Source organism: Macaca mulatta, chromosome 20 (genome assembly GCF_049350105.2).
Source record: "Macaca mulatta isolate MMU2019108-1 chromosome 20, T2T-MMU8v2.0, whole genome shotgun sequence".
NCBI classification, from domain to species: Eukaryota; Metazoa; Chordata; class Mammalia; order Primates; family Cercopithecidae; genus Macaca; species Macaca mulatta.
In genome coordinates, this window is record NC_133425.1 from 83,677,318 (window position 1) to 83,694,457 (window position 17,140).

The following is a 17,140-nucleotide window of genomic DNA, read 5'->3' on the forward strand; positions in this document are numbered from 1 at the left end:
CTATGTAAATAAATGTTGAGAGTCTGAACCATCCTAGTGCCAAGCATTCTGCATTTAGTAGAATTACTGATATTGGATCCCATCTATTCATCCCCACCGCCCCCATCCTCAACTACAGCCAAAGCTCCACCCAGTCTGGTCCTGCCCAATTTTGTGGTCGCCACAGTGGCACACGCTGGAGGTTTTCAATACGTGTCTGCTGAACGAATGAGTGAATGAAGTCACATCTAGGAGGTGCCCACCTGTTCATGACCCTGATTGCACATGACCTAGTGGACATCAGGCCACCCCCACCTTCAGGACAGCATCTTTCCAGGGATCCCTCTGCCTGCCATTCCTGTGTGGGCTTAACCCCATGTTTCCCTGCGAAACCAGATTGGAGCGGCTCAGCCTTGGCCTGTGCTCTCTGCCTGATGTCCAGGGCAGCTCCTGCCACGTGGGGCATCTGGGAAGTCTCGTTGAAAGACTGGATGGGTTCCAGGTATGTGTCCGTCCAGCACCTCTGCTTCTCTCTGGGAGACACACCTGGAGCCAAGCAGGCCAAGGGATGCTAACCCACACAGACAGGGCAGTCCGGGCTCCCCACTTCCCGCTTGGCTCCTCCGACCCACCCGGACCCTGAGATTTCTCCAGAAGCACCAGTGGGCGGAAACCATGAGCTTCCTGTTCAGACTTTGCTGTAGGAGCCTGGCATCTGCCCAGTGGGGACTCCAGGGGCTCAGCTGCTGTACATTGCTCCCCACTGCACATACACGTTTGATGCATGAAGGACACTTGCTGAATTTTGATCAGAATCCTGAGCTAGCAGACCTGAAAGCAGCTTTAGGCTCTCAGCCCACTTTCCCCTCAATAAAATACATTCATAAACTTATGTCCTTCACCAAGTCCTGCTCTCGGGGAGGCAGAGCCTTATCTCTTCACATCAGGCAGCCATCATCTCGTTTTAGAGATGAAGACACCAGGGCTCAGCACGTGGCTTGCCTGATGTCTCCCAGGTAATAAGGAACAGTCAGGAACTGGACTTACCTCCCTGGTTAGAGACTCTGCCACTTGTGTATCCATCTTACACCCCATGCAGACACCTCCCTTCACAGCCCTTGACCTGAGGGAGCCCCGTGCAGAAGCCACTTCTTATGGCTGCTGGTGGTCTCAGTGAAAATCAGCAGAAAGGAAATGGAGTCACCATATTGGATCCTCCCTGCGTCTGAGTGTCCTGGGAATGCCATTAAGCCCTCCTGGCCCTCAGTTTCCCTTCTGGGGAGAGAAGAACCATCCAGGCCCGTCTTCCCTGATGAGCTGATGTGTTTTGTGTTTTGTGTTTTGTGTTTCAGACCCTTCTCTTTTGTGTCCTTCCTTCTAAGCAAGCAGGGCCTCTGGGGCTCAGCCTTGATGGCTGCTGGCTGCCCAGGGAAGGGGCTGGAGCTGAAGGTATGAGGCACATATTCTGGGGTAGGACAGCTTTGGGGACCGAGGCTTTGGTGTCAGGTCCCAGGAGTTTGGAGAACATGAAGTGGATCTGGGTTGGGGGTCACAATTAAGGGTAAGGGGGATGCCATGTGGGGCCTGGAGAATGGAGCAAAGGGGACATCCAGAGGCAGAGGGGGTGCTGGAAGGGGCCCTGGAGTCACCTGCGGTGGGCGGGTGCTGCATGGCACCGAGTGGCCTGGTGTGCGTGGTCCCAGTGGGAGCCTTGAACAGACAGCAGCCGATGCTTGGGTCCCCAGGAGCGAGGACCATGCATTTCCAACTGGGGCAGGGTGGCCCAGGTGAGCCAAGGCCACAGGAGCCAGGACATTGGGTAGCAGGGCCTGAGTGTGAGTCCCTGTTGTAATCCCAGACCAGTAATTTCGCATCTGTAGACCTCAATCCTCCCATCTGTGAAAAGGGACTGATAAACCCACCTCACTAGGGCTGCAGTGGGGTCTGGAGACCAACACATGTGAAGATGCTTCAGTGGAAAGCATTGTGGTGACAAGTGTGATGCACGTGGGGAAGGGTCAGAAAATGGGTCGGGTGAAGCCTCATACAGCTAAGTCGGGTGGGTGGGCTGGAATTTGGAGCTGGAATCTTCTGGGGTGATGGCGGCCAGTCAGGCCTCGGTGGCCTTGGCTGGAAAAGTCTGCCCATTGTGAAGCACCTCCTGCTCTGGGCAAACTGTGCTCACTACTTGCTCACTTGTAGGCTCTCCAGACTCTGCCCTGAGTCACTTTCCCCATATGTTAGCTGTCTCCACCCTGTGTTATCAAAAAACAAAAAAAACAAAAAAAAAAAAAACTCTAACAGAATTTGATTTCCATCCAGCTCACCAGGATCTTTAAATCCCCCTGTCTGGATCCTTTGTCTGACACTGGTCCACTAGACAGCCTCTCTGAGGAGCACAATCCTGACAGTTTCCATCTAAATGCCCATGGGGAGACCCTGGGGTCTTCCTCATCCTTCACACAGAAAGATTGAGATCAATAGCAAGGCCTCTACCGGCAGCCAGAGACATAAATTCACTTCCCTTCTATTCTCCTGAATTGACTGAGGCCTGTGGATGGTGGGTGCATGAATGGATGGATGGATAGACTGATTGATGGATCAATAGGTAGACAAGTGGATGAATGTATGTATGGATGGATGGATGGATGGATGGGTAGACGGATGGATAGGTGGATAGGTGGATGGGTGGATGAATGGATGAATGGGTAGATGGACAGGAAGATGGGTGGATGAATGGGTGGACATGTGGGTGAGTGGATGGATGGGTGGATGGATGGATGGATGGATGGGTGGATGGATGGATGGATGGATGGATGGATGGATGGATGGATGGATGGTTAAATCAGTACAATGTGGATGGATGGATAGGTGGATGGATGGTTAAATCAGTACGTGGTGGATGGATGGATAGGTAGATGGATGAATGAGTGGGTGAGTAGATGGGTGAATGGATGGGTAGGTAGATAGATGAATGGGTGGACTTATTTACTAAATGGAAATGGAAATGATGATCCATCACCTGCCAAGATTCTGTGCTTTGTCTAGAAAGTTCTTCCAACTGAAGGGGTCTGTACTGGCCATTTCTTCTTCATAGAATACTCCCTTCAAAGCTTCATTGGGGGGGGTGTTTTTTCCTTCTGAACCTTAACATCACCTCTTCTGAGACCCCTTCTGTGATCCCATAAGGAGACCAGCATTAAATAGATAATTAACCTTCAAATAAGTCTACAGTGTCCAATTAGGATGGGTGTGTGAGGACTAGGAGTGTGGGTGGGAATTGTGGGGCATGGAGGGGGCTATGGGTAAGTGATCGAGAAAGGTTTCTCTGAGCCTTCGTTCTCTCTCCTAAGGCACAAGCAGGCTAAGTGGGGTTCAGGTGGCACAGGTGGAGGGAACAGTGTGAAGGCCACGAGGCGGGCTTTACTCTGAACCACGATAAGCATCTGCATGCTCTCTGCCCAGCTCCGAGTGCCCGGACTGTGCATGGGGTCTCCCCCAGAGCCCCTAGAGCCTCAAGGGAGGAGTCAGTGGCCTTTGTTGGATATGAGGGGTATCTTCCCGTGGTCACCCAGGAAAGCTCTGGCCCAAATTCCTTTGTGGCCAAAAGTTGCTTGTGGCAGAAACACATGGGACCAGTGAGAAAGATCAGCTGAAACTGTCTTTAGAGCAAGATGCCAATCAGAAGCAACTGTGCAGAACCGGCGTGCTGCCATGCCAATCCACTACCCAAGGCAGGCTCGCACTGTCCTACCTCCCGCCCTGTGCACTCCTAAGACGCTGTCTAAGCACCCCCTCCTTCCTTACTTCCTTCCACAAATGCCTAACTAGTGCTGTCTTACTGTCTCCTTAGTGGCTTAGGGCGCATAAACTTGGCCTTCCACATCATTGTGCAAACCCCCTTGTTCAAATCCACCTGGCACTTTGCTGGGTTCCTGCCCCCTGCCCTCTGAGCTCCCAGGCTACTCAAAGACACAGGCAAGAAAATACAACCCTGCATTAAGAGCTACTCATTCTTTGAAGGAAGAGGCCATCTCATCTGAGGAGCTTTTTCCACGTGGAAATTGCCACTTTAACCCTGAGTATCCTTGAGTCCAAGCACAAAAAACCAACACACCTGCTTGCTTCCCACAACGGGGAAGCCACTGAAAGCCTGGGTCTCTGCTGTCTTTGTAGACTGTGGCTGAGCAAATGCAGCCGATGAAATGGAAGAGCAAGGCGTAAAGAAATGAGTGCACCGAGGAAGTGCCCACATAGCCCTCGTAATGCCAGGGCCGTCGGAGAGAAGACTGGGATGAGTTTTTAAGGGTAAATGCCAGGTCTCTGTAATAACGGAAGAATGATTTACACCAAGCACGGCCTGTGCTGTGGGGGCATCCATGGCACAACGACCAAGAGCCTCTCGGGCCCCCAGGACGTGGCAGGGCTCAGGGTCTGGGGAGGACGTCAACGGCTTTAGCTGAGCCCCTGCTGAGGAGTTGGGTTGTGACCGTTCTGGGGTTCATGGGTTTTGATTTGATTAGAGGGCTACCCAAAAGCACTGATCTGTCATTGAGTTGTACAACCGTACACATTCATACTGCAGCCTGTACTCGGTGCACACAGGATGCACAAGGGCCAGGCACCTGGGAGATGCTGGGCAGGACCAAGCCGTTCACCCATCACTATGCTTAGCAGTGCGAGGATGGCCGAGTTCTAGAAGGTCCCTCTCTTTGGAATAGATCTGGTGAAGATGTACTGGGAGCACCGTCTGCCCTCTGCGTGGAATGACAGACACTCTCATCAACACAGATAACATATGCCTGAGGTCTCAACCTGCGTTCTGTTGCCCCAGAAATATGGAAGGCAGCTGGCCCCTCGGCCCCCATGAGATTTACTGTGAATAGAGAAAGGGCTTGGATGTCGCTCCGTCCCTGGGGCAGCGACTGGCTTTGATAAGCGTCCCCCCTCGGGCTCTCGGCTCTGCAGAGGATATTGCCTCCGAAGGACGGAAGCAAGCCGCCCCGCCGCGCCTTTGCAGGGCCCCCTCCTTTGCGGATCCCTTCCTGCCGCAGGAATTTCCCTGAGTGGCCCTCACAGACCCTGATGTATTGCAACAACCCCAAGGCCATGGGGTGGGGCTTCTGTGTCCAGACTCCAGACGCCTGGGAAGGGGCCAGCCTGGCGGGGACATCCTCGTAGGATCCCAGCTCCTGTCCCCAGTGGGGATGGCAAAGTGGGTGGAACAGGTTCCAGCTGCGTGGGGGTGGAGGAATGACACACACACACACACACACACACACACACACGCTCACGCACACATACACAGGTGCATACACATACATGCACACCCATACTCACACACATACATGCACACTCACAGACATGCTCACCCTCCTCCCACACACACACAGGTGCACGTACACACATATTCACACTCATGTGCTCACACACAGGTGTGCATATGCACACACATACATGCACAGACATGATCACACTCAAATATGCACGCACACATACATGTACACTCAGACATGCTCACACTCACGCACACTTGTGCACTCACACGTGCACACCCATGCTCACACACATTCTCATGCACATTTGCCCATGCTCCACCCACCCACACACACATACACACAGGTGCACACACGCACACACACATGCACACTCACCCATGCTCACATGCTCACATGGCCGTGCACACTCACATGCTCACACACACCGCACACACGCTCACACACCCACACCCCACAGAGGGGAGGGACAGGCACATCAGGCAGAAGGACAGCCCTGGTGCGGCACATTGGATGCAGCTGTTTTGAAGCAGGGCCATTTCGGTGCAGGCTGGATCAGAAGCCACCCAGACTGATGTTGGATGTCGGGCACTGAGCAACACGTCTCTCGGCGGGTCCTCGTCTCCCAAACGCTGGAAAAGCCATTTCTCTAGGAGAGATCTGGAGCAGACATCCAGTAAGCAGCCGGCGGCAGGCACCGAAACAGTGTTGCCATGCAGCGTCTGCTTTCGGCTCTAGCCTCGAAACCTGCATTCTGTCCAGCCCAGCAACACGCAGCTCAGAGGCGGTTCAGTGGCGTTGGGAGATTGGAACGGGGCAGGTGTCTGAGTGGTCCCTCAGCTGTGCTCATGGCCACAAAGTTAATGGGGAGGTGGTGGCTTCAGGTACAATCAAAGAGGTTCCGTTGCTCAGCAGGGTCCCACCAGGGATGACTCAAAGATGGGTGCATGCGTGACAAGACTCAGCCTCCATGTCCGCTTTCCTCAGCGCTTCTCTCCATGCACTTTTTCTGTTTATTTGCACTCTGTCATAGGCTCACCGGCAAAGCACTTGCATCTGCCCACACGTGGCCTGGAAGTGGCCAGCCTGCCTCACCGCCGCTGGTTCTCTTACGGCCCACAGCACACAGCAGGTGGGAAACGGAAGCTGTTGCCGTGAGCCCTGCGGCTCACTCCAGTCTCCAGGGCCGGCATCTTCATCTCTCTCTGCTCCGTCCCCGCACACTCTCTCCTCTCTAGAACGGAGCTCCGTCCGCCTCCCTCTTATGAAGACATCTGTGATTGCATTCAGGGCCCACCCAGGTGGTCCAGGATCATCTTGTCTCCAGAACCTTCATTTAGTCATTGGCCCTTTCTCCAAACAAGGACACATTTGCAGGGTCCAAGGATTAGGACCTGACCTCTTTAGGAGACATGATTGAGGCCACTACAGGTGCCGGTGTGGCTTTTATCCCCAGGTCCCTTTGAGGTAACAGCTGCCCCGTTAGCCTGTGCTGCCAGCTTGAGGAAGAAGGTTCCCCAAAGGTGTTCCCCAGTATCTTTATGTTATGAGCATGGCGAGTCGATTCCTGCAATTGTCCCATGGGGCTTGTCACCACAAATCAAGTCCTTCTTCATCTTTTCAGTTTGTAAATGGCACAAGGGCCTTAAGACCACAATTGGAGATGTAACCCTGACATCCTCTTGACAGTCCCCCACCCCCCGCCACAGCCCGTGGGGAGAGGTGGGGTCTGGGGCACCAGGCTCGGTCCGAGGCCTCTTTCGTCAGTGGCTTTGGAGAAGAGGGCTCTGGGCTGTGCTGTCCACTCCCATAGTCAGCAGCGCCCCTGGTCGGGGCTTCCTGGGCCAAGAACATGCCTCGAGCATGTCTGCTGGGGGCTCCTTCCACCTCTCGGAGCTGTGCACAAGGGAGCCTCTGGGAAAGGGCGGACGCCGCACGCGGCACCAGTGCCACCAAGTTGCTGCTTGTTCACCGAGTTCCAAGAGAAGCCTGTTCAATTTGGGGCAAGGCTGGTGGCAGTCACCAGTCCAGACAGCCCAGGCTGAGACCCTGGAAGGCGAAACTCAAAATATCTTCAATTGTTTTTAGCTTTTCGTATTAGGAAAGTCTCATGAGGTGTGGAGAGGACATGGAGCTGCTGCTGATTCTTACTATTAAAATATTTCAGATTTAAACATTTCTGAGTTCTTGGTCGTGTGCCAGAGATATTTGGCCCCGGTACACAGAGGGAGGCAATGTTCTGGAAGGTCAGAGCTCCCACCTTCCTCTCCCCACTCCTCACTGGCTCTCCAGATCCCACGGGCACCTCCCGAGACAGGAGCAAGCAGGCGTGCATTCCATCCTTAAATAGATAGGTCTGCTAGAAATTCCTTCCATCTTTGAAGCCAAAATCCACATCCCTGTAGGGTCCACCCTGCTGGCCCCATTTTCCCCTCTGAGGGGTGATCCCTCTTCTGTGTAAAATCCCCTCACAGAAGCTCTGGCGGCGAGCTCCCTGAGAGCTGGGGGAGCAGACACACAGCAGACACTTGCCCGGGGAACCTAGGTCAGCCCTCCAGAGCCCCACACAGATGAGTGTCGGGTGAAGGTCAGGAGAAAGCCCTGTAAGCCACCGGGGGCCAGGGAGGGCTTCCTGTGGGAGGCAGCTTGAGGCAGGAGAGGGCTTCAGAGAGGCTGGAGGGCAGGGGGCTCCAGGTGCCGGCAGCACTGGTCCTTGCAGGAGGGAACCAAGTAACAGGGAACTAGCTAGGCCGTTCCAGGAGCCACAGACAGGAAGCAGCACAGCTTTGATGATCTAACAAGGGCTCATCTTGAGGCATGGGGCTGTGGCTTCTGGGAGTCGTAGCTGAACCCAGGGAAGCTTTGCAGTGCGATGTGGATGGTGACAGTCTCTGTTCTGGGATGGTGACTGGGGGTCAGGTCCCTGTGATCCCACGACAGCTGGGTGCCAATCCCTGCCCCACCCAGATGAGCTAGGAGGTCTTCAGGGATTTGGGTGGGCTCTGCCTCCGCCACAGGGGCCCCACTGGCTCTCATCCACTTCCCTGGACGAGACAGGGGACTCACGCCCATGAGGTGCCGGGCCCTGAGCAGGATGGACTTCTCCATGGGGGTTCCAGCCACTCTGGCTGGAGTTTCCCTCTGAGGCCAGCACTGCTCCAGTACAATGGCAGCGTTGCAGGGCGCTTGTTTGAGGACGACCTTTTCTATGTGTGGTGGCATCACCGTGGCCCCTCTGCCAGGTCTTTCCCCGGGGAGCCTGCTGTGATGTTGGCAGCGCATGGCGTGGCTGGGGGACGCAATGGCATTCGCGGATGAGGAAGGAACGGGAGAAGAGCCCTGCTCGGCCTGACCGGCTCACACCATTGTCCCTTGATTGCCTGACCCGGGAAAAAGAAACTGGAATTTCTCCCAACTCTGCAGTGGGGCATCTTCTCTTGCTCAAAGTCACTTTGATTTCGACAAAGCTGATTCTACAACCAGAGCCGCTGGGTGTCTGGAGGCACGACCACTGCAGTTCACAACAGTCCTGCCCGGGTGGTGAGGGTGGGAGGTGGCCATGGATGGAGGCTGGATTTACAGCCGGGAGACCCAGGTTCAGAGTCAGGCTCCTCCCCTCTGAGCCTGTCACCCTGCACTGTCTTTTCATCTTCAGTCCAGGTCCTCGGACATACGACATCCTTCCTTCCTCTCCGGAGTGAAAACCTGTGTGGGGCGGGTGCGGCGTCCCTCAGGGCTCCGGGATTGCCCACAGGCTCCGTGCTCGGTGCTGCCATCGTCTGTCCTAAGCCAGAAACCCACCACCCAGCATCAGGGAGCGCTTTTCTCAGTGGCTTCATTTCTCGTGTCCAAAGGGAGCCTCAGAGGTTGGCACACCCTTGTATCTAACACTCGCATAGAGCACATGATTCCTCTTGGAATAATGAACAAGTGAGTCGCTAATGGGCCGCCTTCTTCACCCACCCAGCCCCTGGGAAGCTCCGTGATGACTCCAGCCCCTTCCAAGCTGGTTGTCTCACACAAGAGCCCTTTCTCAGAGCTAAGCTGTTAGAGGCCGGGTGTGGTGGCTCACACCTGTGATCCCAGCACTTTGGGAGGCCGAGGCGGGCGGATCACCTGAGGTCAGGCGTTGGAGACCAGCCTGGCCAACATGATGAGACCCCATCTCTACTAAAAATATACAAATTAGCCAATCGTGGTGGCGGGCACCTGTAATCCCAGCTACTCGGGAGGCTGAGGCAGGAGAATCCATTGAACCTGTGAGGCAGAGGTTGCAGTGGACTGAGATCATGCCACTGCACTCCAGCCTGGGCGACAGAGCAAGACTGTCTCAAAAAAAAAAAAAAGAAAGAAAGAAAGAAAGAAAAAGAAAAGAAAAGAACCAAAGCCATTGGGAACATGCTTTGTGTGTGAGAGGATGGAAGATAACTCCGACGCACAGTGGCCACGCTTTTCTAAGGGATGATTATTTGGAAGAGAACTCTCTCTTGCACTCAGTGAACAGTGGGATGGAGAGGCAGAGGCTCACCCAAACAGCCTCTCCAGGGCACCGTCAGGCGGGTAGGGGAGACAGGCATCTCCTGAGCATTTCGGCAGGTCCCCGTTTGTAGCCACAACCGGGAATGCCCAGGAGCTGTTGAGGAGCCCGCTAGAAGTTGAGGAGCCCGCTAGGAGCTGTTGAGGAGCCCGCTAGAAGTTGAGGAGCCCGCTAGGAGCTGTTGAGGAGCCCGCTAGAAGTTGAGGAGCCCGCTAGGAGCTGTTGAGGAGCCCGCTAGAAGTTGAGGAGCCCGCTAGGAGCTGTTGAGGAGCCCGCTAGGAGCTGTTGAGGAGCCCGCTAGAAGTTGAGGAGCCCGCTAGGAGCTGTTGAGGAGCCCGCTAGAAGTTGAGGAGCCCGCTAGAAGTTGAGGAGCCTGCTAGGAGCTGTTGAGGAGCCCGCTAGGAGCTGTTGAGGAGCCCGCTAGAAGTGGTCATGAGATGCTGTCTCTATGGGAACCACTGGTGTGGGGCCGGGCCGGCTTTGTCTCTGCCCAGCTCTCTTGTCCCTTCTGTCTCTGTGCACATCCTTTTTGTGGGTTACTGAGAAACAGGCCTCACCTTTCTGCCCCCGTCCCCCGAGCCCCCTCCTCAGATCCCCGCTCAGGGCTCAGCATCCCAGGCTGCAGGCAGGAGGGGTAACTATCAGGGTGACAGTCCTGATGACCGTTAACCGATTCCTAGTTCACCAGCAGCTGCAGGGCCCTCCTCCCCCAAACCTTGTTACATATACATTGTTGTGCTCACTGTAAAGACAGGGAACCTGAGGCTCAGGGAAGCCCCGAGCTCCACCACAGCAGGGCTGAGCCTGGCTCTCGGGCAGTTTGTTTCCAGGCAACCCTGTGCAGAGCAGATGCTGCTGAGAACAGCTGGGCGTTCGGTCAGGACCGCGGCCCTGTTCTCTCTGGGTAGTGGGAGACTCGGGTGGTGACTGACACCAAGGAGGAGGCAGGAGCCGCAGGGGTGGTGGGCACCTGCAGTCTGACGTCCTGTCCCCGCTGCTGTCGGAGTGCCAGGAGTCAGCCTCTTATGAAACAATTCCACATGCGCCCGGATGATATTAATGGTAAAAATACTTCATGTCTGAGTCTGGCCAGTGGAGTCTCTCTCAAGATAAAATTCGTTCCTTTTTTTAAGAGCAGATATATTTATATGTGGTGCTCTGTGTGTCTTAAAAGTCTGTTTCAGTGGCTGCTTCCTTTGGCCCGGGAAGCGCGGCCCACCCTGCCTGACTTCCAGCACTCCGTTCCTCGGCTTTTCCATTAGAAGGAGAATGTGTTCCGGCCACCTCCCTGGGCTCACAGCTGCTTGGGCTCGCCTGGGCCTGTGGTTGAGGAAGGTTCTCCATCGCCCTGGCAGTGGAGATACACGGGGTCAGGCTGTGTGTACAGAGGCACTCCACAGATGCTGGGCAGGAGTGAACAGACATTGGGAGGAAGGAACAGCGTCCGCTCCCTGCTGGAGGCTCACTTTCTGCTTGGACTCCGAGGCCCCTGTCCCCGCTGGCTGCTCCGTAGGGCCCTGCCTCTGTCTGCTTTCCAGGAACCTCAGGTCTCTGCCCTCTCGTCACTCTCATCTACTTCCCAGTTCAGCAACGTGCCGTAGGGGCCAGGGTGGGGCCTCCACTACAGAACCCCCCTGCCCTGGGCGGCTGTGGGGCTGCCAAAAAGGGGAGGCTTGGCAATCCCAGACACTGCAGAAAAACAGATGTGTGAGAAGGGTGTGGAACTCAGCAATGTTATCCTCCTGCAGGCCCCTGAACACTCCTGTCCCCAGGGCCAGAATGTGGCACATTTGCCTTTCAGAGGGTGGGTCCTTCAGGGTTGAACTCCAATCTGACGGCTGAAGTGCAGATTCCCTGCTCCCCTGGTGTCTGTCTGTCAATCTGTGCTGTGAGCTCTGGGCCTGATAGGAAAGTGTGAAGTTGTGTCTGGGGATTTGGTGTTTGCAGCCTGTCATTGTCAGAGCAGTCCAGAGCTGCACCCTCCAGCATGCAGCCACCAGCCGTGGTGATCATTCATTAGTTAATTAAAGTGAAATCAAGGCAACAGTTCCCTTCATCCCAGGCACCATCACATAAGTTCTCCTGAGCCCCACTGGCTGGGTACATGGACACGTGTGCTTTCTGCTCTGCACCCTCGCCGGTGCTGTTCTCTCCACTGGGCCTTTCCAGCCAGGATCCCTGCCCACTTCCTTGTGTCCAGCTTTCCAGAGCCCCTCAGCCCCTCCTAGGGCCCACCCCAGCCTGCAGCCACACCTGGCCCTGGCTCCCATGGAACTCCACTGCCGGGAGGAACATTCTACTCGTGCTTCTTGGAGGCATCCCAGGAGAAAATCTCAGAACCGCAGAGTTGGAGAAGCCCTCCCAAGGGCATGGGGTCCAGCTCCACCTCTACCTTCCAGTGGGGCTGACGGCTCTGGCGGTGCCTCCACTCTCTTCTTACCTTGTCCTCCCAGCCAAGCCATGAGCCTCTTACAGGCAGGCCCAGCACCCTCTTCAGAACATGCTTGACTCCCCCATGAAATCCTGAAACTCCCTGCTAACCGGCGGGCTCCTCATCTGCAGAATGGGAGTGAGAGCTGTCTTCCTCTCATCAGGAGGTTGTGCAGACTAAAGAGACGTGATACAAAGCACCCACACAGGCCACACTCACTCAGTGCCACACACTCACTCGGTGCCACACATCACTCTTAATGAAGGTTGCTGATGAGGCTGGGGGCTGCTCCTGCTTCCTCTTGAAGAGGTCCTTTTGCAAGGAGCTGCTGAGAGGTGAGGCAGCTTTCCAGAGGTAATGGGGCAACTCCGCAGCTCCTGGGCTGTTACGTAGACCAGAGCGTGCTCAGAGGAGGCTTGTTCTGGGAGGAGGACTTGCTGGCCTTTGCAAGCAGTTTGCAACCTTCGCATAGGACCCCTCTGGAAAGCTCATCCTAGGAGTAGGGAGAGGCTTGGGAAGGGAGACCGTGGCTTCACAGCCCTTTATCTTATCTGGGAGGTCACGGATGCCCCGACGGCCCAGCGCTGCAGCCCGGCCTCCCACACCAGTGACACCAGGGCGATGGAATGCACACACGTCCCCATCGCACTGTGGGCTCCTCCCACCCTGTTGCAGGCAAGTCTGCACGGCCAGTACAACAGCCTGGAACTGTCTGAAGATGGGAAACTGAGAAGGGCCAGGACAGAGGAATCTGGAGGGGCTGGGCCTCCATCCAGACCTCCCTCTCCAAGAGCGGAGAGAGCTGCGGGGAGGGCATTTTGACTTTTGGCGACAGACTCACCCAGTCGCCCGGTGAGCAAGGGGGCCAGCATGTTCCCATATCCACCCGACTCAGCTCAGGAATGTGCCTGTCCAGGGCTTCACCCAGCTGCTTCTGCTCTCTGTGGCATGCTTCAACCTCAAGTGTTTGGAAGCCAAGAGCATGAAAAGGCAAACACAAACCCAACGCATTCCTTCCCCCATCATCTTCGTGTTTTATTCCTCCCAAAGAGCATCTGCTCCTGGATGTTGCAAAATCAGATTATAGTTTTTGACTGCTGCTTTGAGGAATTTGTATTGTCTCATCTGGCTTAGGAGGCAGTGTAATAACACATTGTTCACTGAAGCAAGGGACCCAGGTGCTGCCTGTGCCCTGGAGGCCGGTGGACTTCCCCTGCAAGACTTTGGACAGTGGCTTTGGGCTCCCTTATCTGAAGCTCTGAATCCTCTTAAAGCCACACCCAAGTTCCATCTGGAATCCCCCTCCCCAAGCCACTGGATAATTCAGGAGCCTACTGGAAGTCAGAGCAGCAGAGGCCAAGCTGGAGACAGGGCAGTCTCTGAAACCCACACAGAGCGAATGCAGTGGTGGGCATCAGCAGGAGTGACGTCCTGGTGCAGAGACTCCCACGAAAAGTCCTTCTGAGGCCTGATGTCCATGCCTGACATGGGGCAGACCACACCAAAGGGATGTCTGCATGTGCAGGAAATGTGAGTGCACACCCTCACACACGTGAGTGAACATGTTCACAGGCATGCACACACACCCTCACACACGTGCCCGTGCACACTCACAGGCACACGTGCACACACACCCTCACACACGTGCACACGCATGCTCACAGGCACATGTATGCCCATACATGCATACTCACATACCTGCATACACACCTGCACACTCACACATGCATGCTCATACACACATGCAAATACACATATGCACACTCAAATGCACATTCACATGCACACATATACACATGCATGCACACTCACCACTCATGCGCATGCCCAGACACAGATGCACACTCATGCATCCATGTTCACATACACACTCCCACACATCACCAGCACACTCTCATGCACACCCATCTTCTCATGCACTCACACACACTGTCATGTAAACCCACATATACACATATCCTTACACACATGCATACATGTACACACCCTCACACCCCATGCAGCCATACCCATGTGGGTGTGAATGTAGACACCTGGTCTGACTGCACTGCAGAAAGGCCTGGAGATGCCAAAGCTGGTAGTTCCCAACAGGTGTGTTGTGGGCTTAAGGAAGGCACAAGGCAGGGGCTTCCAATGACAAGAGGTTCAGAAGCAGCCTCCTGTCCACGGTTTACTAATGATGTCAGGAGCCCACAGTGTGCCAGGCACCAGGCTGTGCCGCCAGCACCGTCTAGGCACCCCTTGCTCTCGTGTCCACACACTCCTGCATGGCAGGTGCTGTCTGCATCTCCTTGTCAGTAAGGGAACTCAAGGAGCTGAGGGATGTGCCCTGCCTCTGCCTCCTGTGCAAGGGCTGGGGCTCTCGTACTAACCTGTCACTGTTGAGTTGTTCTCTGTAGGTGTGTGGATACCAGGTGGGTTTAACACACAGCAGCCTGCTTAGCCTCTGTGACACCCTGGGACGCTCGGGGAAGCTGAGCTGCAGAGCGCCTGTTGAGTGGGAAGCCCTGAGGAAGGTGCGGGGGTCACTTGCACCCAGAGGGTGGTGGGGTGTGGTCCACACAGCGCTGGGTCCGCCAGCACCAACAGCCTGAAGCCCCACAACTGCCCGGCATTGCTTGACGCTGCTGGAACGCAGCTCAGACGCCTCCAGGCCAGGTGTGGACAAGGCAACCCAGGACCCTGACCAGGACCGGGGTCCTTGCTCCAGAAATGAGCTTTGACAGACAGGCTTTGGCTTTATTCCATCTCCTTCCCTTTCCCCGCTTCCATCAGATGGTAGGGAACTGGTAAAAAACAATGAGTTTTTTTAGCAACATCTGTATTTAGATATAATTCATATACCATAAAAGTCACTCTTTTAAACTGTACAATTCAGTGGTTTTTCGTGAATTCACAGAATTGTGCAACCATTGCCATTATCTAATTCCAAAACACTTTTATTACTCCAGAAAGAAACTCCAGGCCCCTTATTATCAGCCTTGTTCCTCCCCCATACTTCTACCCCAGTCCCTGGCAACTGCCAATCCGCTTTCTGCCTCCACAGGTTTCCCTGTTCTGGGCATTTCATAGAAATGGGATCATACCATGCATGGCCCTTTGAAGCTGGTGTCTTTTACTCAGCACGACGTTTTCAAGGTCCCCCACACTGGGGTGTGTGTCAACACTTCATTCCTTCTGTGGCTGAAGAACATTCCGCTGAGTAGATAGACCACATTTTGTTTATCCGTTCTTCCACTGATGGAAATTTGGGCTGTTTCCACTTTTTGGCTATTGTGAATAATGAACATTTGTGTACCCGTTTTTATGTGAACAAAGGTTTCCATTTCTTTAGAGTCCCCAGCTACAAGCAGCATTGCTGGTTGTACAGTCACTGTACAGTTAACATTCCAAGAGGACTGGTCAAACTGTTTTCCAAAGAGGCTGCCACATCTCACATTCCCATGGGCAGTGTGGGAGGGTTTCAAATTCTCCCTACTCTCATCAACACCTGTTATTGTCTGTCTTTTTGATGACAGCCAAGCTCCTGGGTGTGAAGTGGCATCTCATTGTGGTTTTTATTTGCCTTTCCTTGATGACTAATGATGTCAGTGTCTTTTCACGTGCTTGCTGACCATTTGTGTATCTTCTTCGGAGAAATATCTACTCAGACCCTTTACCCCATTTTTACTTGGATTCTTGTCTTTTTATTATTGTTGCAAGGTTATTTATGTGTTCTACAGCCAGGTTCCCTATTGGATATATGGTTTGCAAAAGTTTTCTCTTATTCTCTGGGTTTCCTTTTCACTTTCTTAATGGTATTATTTGCAGCACAAATGTTTTAATTTTGAGAAAGTAGTTTTATCTACTTTCTTTTTTGTCATTTGTGCTTTTGGTGTTATATGTAAGAAATTATAGCCTAACTCAAAGCCACAAAGATGTATTCCTATGTTGTCTTCTAAGAGTGTTACGGTTTCAGCTCTTACATTCAGGTTGCTGCTACTTTTGGAGTTCATGTTGTGTATGGTGTGAGGTAGGGGTCTAACCTCATTCTTTTGCACATGGATATCCACTAGGCCCAGTACCATCTGTTGCAAAAATTATTCTTTCCCTGTTGAACTGCCTTGGTGCCCTTGTTGGAAATCAGTAGACTGTAACTGTGAGGGTTTATTTCCAGCCCTCATTCTCAGTCCATTCCATCATTCTGCGTATCTGTGCTTATGCCAGCTCTCGTCTTCTGTACTTTTGCCATCAGCTTTGAAAGTGGGACGTGTGAGTCCAACTTTGCTCTTTTTCAAGATTGTTTTGGCTATTCTGAGTCCCTTACATTTCCATATGAATCTCAGGATCTGCTTGGCAATTTTGGCAAGAAAGCCAGAAGAGATTGTGATCGGGATCGCACTGACTCAGGGACAAGATTTTAAAATCATATGATTCTTTGGGAGATGTTTTTAAGGACCTAGGGAATCTTTCACCAATAATGAGTTAAAATGAAAGGGCCAGTTCTTCCCATCTCCCCCAGCCTGCCCCTCCATGCTCTGTTCTCTGCAGAGCACCCAGCATTGCAATCTAGTCCTCTTCCACCAGAGCCCATGTCTTAGAGCAGGATTCCCTCTCTTCCTCACTGCTGCACTCCTGGTGCCTGGAGCAGAAGGATGCCCACAAACTGAGCATGGTGAGGGAGGGCTGGAAGAGTGAGCAGACCCCACCTCCATGAGCTCCATGGGATGCAAAGCACAGTAGATTCTCAGGAGTCCCCCAGAAAGAAACCGGGAGGTTTTTCCTCATCTATTTGGACAGACATCCTCCTGAGTGCTGTCTGCAGAGCCATGAGAACATGCCTCTCAGGCCTTCCATTGTGGGGAGCAGGACTGACCAGTGGCACAGCCTCTGCACCCTGAGCTCACCTCCACATTTGCATCGAGGCCAGCCTGACAC

At 53.9% G+C, this 17,140-nt stretch overlaps 1 protein-coding gene and 1 long non-coding RNA gene across 3 annotated transcripts in view; one reads left to right on the forward strand and one right to left on the reverse strand.

The window, feature by feature from the left end:
• Positions 1-17,140, forward strand: part of ZNF469 (zinc finger protein 469) — a 337,361-nt gene that overhangs the window by 186,251 nt on the left and 133,970 nt on the right. The gene's annotated exons all lie outside the window — the stretch shown is intronic.
• On the reverse strand, positions 5,858-9,642 carry LOC144338192 (uncharacterized). Its single transcript, XR_013412078.1, has 2 exons — positions 9,416-9,642; positions 5,858-8,663 (listed from the first exon to the last, which is right to left on the reverse strand). It is a non-coding gene; the product is annotated as an uncharacterized LOC144338192 (long non-coding RNA).